This window comes from Daktulosphaira vitifoliae, unplaced genomic scaffold (assembly GCF_025091365.1).
Source record: "Daktulosphaira vitifoliae isolate Bord-2020 unplaced genomic scaffold, ASM2509136v1 Scaffold_223, whole genome shotgun sequence".
NCBI classification, from domain to species: Eukaryota; Metazoa; Arthropoda; class Insecta; order Hemiptera; family Phylloxeridae; genus Daktulosphaira; species Daktulosphaira vitifoliae.
In genome coordinates this window covers 8,641-13,130 of record NW_026099791.1, presented here as the reverse complement: position 1 = coordinate 13,130, position 4,490 = coordinate 8,641, and the positions used below count along the sequence as shown (strand labels likewise).

Below are 4,490 nucleotides of genomic sequence, written 5' to 3'. Positions count from 1 at the left end.
TGTAAATTTACATAAATAGAATGTTATATATTTGTCTGGAAAATGTTTAATTAATAAAATGTAAAAATTACCTTGATAAATTTCTGTTGTTGGTTATTATTGAAATTTCATACGTGTCAAATTAATATTTTAATAAATATATTTTATGACTGGCATTAGTCTGAAAGCTCAACTACAAGTAATGTTCATCTTACTGCATTGTGTTATTATTGAAAATTGTATTCGATTTCTAAAAGAAATTGCATCACTGTATATAGCATAAAATAATTTCCCATAACACATTGATTACTTGTAAATACAGTTAATGTTTAGAAGATAAATAATAAAAACAAATTTAATTATTCAGTATTATTATAATAAACACGAACATAGAAATTTCAGTTAAACACGAAGTATTAAAAAACTCAAATTTACTAAGAAAATGTCTATGTGTATTTGTTTCCATGGTAATTTTAACTTTGAATTATCAAAAATACTTTACTATTATAACAACTATTAACATTAACAATTAGCCAGTATTAATTACTTTAAAGTTATTTATATTTTTTAGCAGAAACAGCATTTATATAATTAGCATTATTAAACGTTTACTGATCTATGTATTTCATTATCGATGTTGTTTACAGAGTTATAAAATAAAAACAATAAACGAATTACATGTTTAGCTTTCTTTCTTACTAAACATGTATGGTAAAAAAAATTCTATACATTAAATATACAGATTCTCTGTACAAAAATTATATAAAAAATAAAGAATAACTCTTTATCAGCTTTAGAATAAAAGACTTAAATATATTTAATTATAAATCTATTTCACTATTTTGTTTTTTAAAATTACAAAAATTAAAAACAATTATAATATTGAATATTCACTAACTTGTACTCTTTAAATGGGTCAGTCTAGCTTAATGGGTAGAAATGTTTCGGCGAACAGGATCCTGAGTTTAATCCCCAGAATGCCAACAAAATTATTTTTGTGATTTTCTCATTGGTGGTGTTTGATTTTTGTTGCAAACCAAAGATAATACCCATCCCATTCATAATTGGTTTAGCCAAGAACTATCTTTGACAGAACTTGTGAAAGAGTGCTTAGTGTTAATGTGAAACATTACATTTCAAATAATATGTGTCAGAAAAAAAATTAATAAAATAAAATTTACAATATTTATTTTTAAAACTGAAGAAAATATTTATAAAAATACAAAATATTAACTATTGAATTTTGTTGAAAATATGTTTTTGATACCACAGAAACGATTCCCAGTAACTCATTTCACTCACAGCCAACTTTTATTACACTAATCTTTCCTAGTATAAGATTTCAAAGATATAAAGGTATTTTTATATCTATTCATTATGCTGAGAGAAAAAATAAAGTAAAATTTATGACAGTATTTTATTTTAAATAAGTAAAAAATAATTTAAAAAAAAACTATTTATTATTGTTGAAAATATATTATTTGAGTATCATCCCAGTTTGCAAAAATCAATTTAAATAATATTGTGAATAATAAATAATAAAACAAATAATAAATGTATCAATAGGGGATAGTTATTATTTTAGTTTTACATTTTATTATCTAGAAACAGTGGAACTTTGATTGTCAGTCTCTGCATTAAGCACAGCCAAGATCATACACAAGATGTTGTGCATGACGAACTAAACTATAATAAATGTCTCCTTTTGTAATTGTTGAGAGTATTTCTAACAAAACAACTATCCATGAAATGTACATCAATTGGATAAAAAGCAATAGTGATTTATAAATTATACCTTTTGCTTTATTGACATCTTTATCAGTTTCATTTTCTATTTCTCTTTTAAGTACAATAAGAATACTCTAGAAACATTGTTTAATGGCTTCACTGTTTTTAAATCTACAATTCCATCTATTATTACTAATGCGCCAATAGTTTTTGTTTTTGTGTCCAAGTTTTTATGCAATTCAACTAATTAATAATTTTTTGGGGATGAGAAAAATGAAATGTATTTACATTTAATCAAGTTAAAAAAACTTAAGGTTTCCTAAAAAATTTTAATTATTACAAAATAAAATTTTATTATTTTAATAAAACAAACATATTTTATTAATATTGGTTTTTAGTTTTAACATTTTGCACCTATCTGCAACCAAAATATTTATTCTATAAAACATACCAATTCTTATTCTTGATTGACTCCATTAAATTTCCAGGCATGATATTTCCACAGAAATTCTAACCATTATAGGATTCTGAAATTATTTGAGCTTTAGTATTTAATTTATAAGTTTCAAAATAATATTAATCATTTGTTCTTCTTTATAAAATCTAAAATTAAAGCAAAAATGTAATAGTAATATTAGTGTTTATTAATTATACATTTTTTTATCAATGCTGTTTTTTGAATTTATTACCTTGCTTCATCACACATTATACTATTTACTCTTTTACGCTATTTGCACATATTTCAATTATTTCATTTTGAATATGGTGACTTGTGTAATTTGTTTCTTTGTTAAATATTTCAGAAAACATGGAAAGCTTGGAAAATAAAACAGGTTTTGTTGAAATTCCCTAAGAAAAATTATTTAATAAGAAATTAATAATTTTATCTACACAGTTTTCATTACTTGATTAGATCATTTAAATTAGTTCCCTACCTTGATTTAATGATGATCTGTTTTCATTGTGTCAAGTCAGTCTTTGGATACTCAAAAAATTGTCATATCAATTAGACTTTTCATACATTACCTATTAGCGGCAAATTCTAGTTTAGATTGACTTATTAGCTAGGTATGAATAGTGTCAGTTTTATTGACAGTTACGTTATAATGTCTTGTCTATTTTGGAATAAGAGTTAAATGAGTTTTTGTAATATAATAATAGCATGATCATCCAGTTTTGTTAGTTTTACATTTGCAAGAACTCTAGACCCACATAACTAATAAATACAAAAAACAAATAATAAATGTTAATTTTTGAACAATAATTATACCATACACAAAAATATTTAACCTCATAAAATGAAGCCATGGTTATGTTAATGGAAATGGTATTTGTAATTTAAAACAAGAACTTTTAGACCAGTGCTTTGGAAGATATTCTAATTTTTGTACTCAGGTGGCAGAAGAAGTGTGACCAAAGAACGAATAATAATAAAAATAGCAGTATCTGCGCTTCACCATCAGTACTATATTTTAAAATTCTAATAACTTTCAAAGTATTGATCCAAAAGTTATTGTCGATAGTTATTTTCTTAATTAGATAATATTTTATATTATAAACTAGTTTAATATGTATGCTGCCGTTTAAACAAATAAATTTGACACCCCTGTATATTATATATAGAATGGACCTAAAAATTATTTCATAACAGGCGTATAGAGATACATATGTAACTAACAAAATCCAAATATTTATATCCCTTTGATTCGTGTAACAACTACTGACAACTGCCGGGAAGATGACGAATAACCAATGACGAAGGTTCGTATAAGTACACCGTTTCTATAATAGGCTTAATAGCAATTAAAATATATATTTAACATACAATGTAAATATTATGTTGTCAGTTTTATACATGATTTACCTCTAATATGGATCTTTTTGGACCAGACTGTAAATCATCTAAATCAAATTTCGAGTTGCCTATATAAGTAATTTCATATGTAAGTTTATTTTATTTATCTTTAGTGACGATAACCAATTTATTTGTTACGTTACTATTAGCAATATTCAAACTGGATGTCTGAAAGAAAATTTTAAAATATAAAAAGTGAAAAGACTATACATAATAAGTCCAACAATAGAATAATTTATGTAATATGACTTCTAATTATTTGATTAGAAGTCACCACTGTTTCAGGATTTTTTAGTTCAAAAATAAAAAATAATTTTGAATTCATTATTTTATTAACAAATTAACACAAAAGTAAAAAAAAACAGATCTTCTAAAATACAGATTTATTTCTCCGTGTAGTGAAGGTGCAAATTAACATTGATAACGAGCTGATGAGTATTCCACAGCTAAATATAGAATTCGTTGAAATAGTGTAATGATACTATTATAGTCAATATATCACACAAGCCAAAGATTGTTAACAATAGCATTATCTATGTTACTTCTACCACAGATTATATAAATGTATATACTATTAATACTTTATAGCGTATAGATGGTGATATTTTGAAATGATAAATTCGTTTAACAATGATATAGTAGCTTACACACTAGGCGTTTAATCGCGCGCGTACGCGTTTTGAACGCGAACGCCGTTCATGCGCATACTACAAGCGTTTTGACGCGTTTTTACAAAGAAAATTAGCCCGCCAAAAGCTACAGTATAATCATAACAGATTCGAAATTCCTCATTGTAGCATTTGCTCTGATTATTTTTTTATTTTTTAAAGTATACAATAAGTAAAAGTAAGTATGGATACATTAGATGTTGTAGAAGTTGCTCACCGAACGGATTTCTTTCAACGATACGTCAAAAGATCACAAATCG

At 24.9% G+C, this 4,490-nt stretch overlaps 1 long non-coding RNA gene across 1 annotated transcript; it reads right to left on the bottom strand.

Moving 5' to 3' along the window:
- Window positions 1-2,106: 2,106 nt before the first annotated feature.
- LOC126909273 (uncharacterized) lies at window positions 2,107-3,919 on the bottom strand. The gene is made up of 4 exons (XR_007704986.1): window positions 3,572-3,919; window positions 2,643-2,923; window positions 2,397-2,556; window positions 2,107-2,310 (listed from the first exon to the last, which is right to left on the bottom strand). It is a non-coding gene; the product is annotated as an uncharacterized LOC126909273 (long non-coding RNA).
- Window positions 3,920-4,490: the final 571 nt, after the last annotated feature.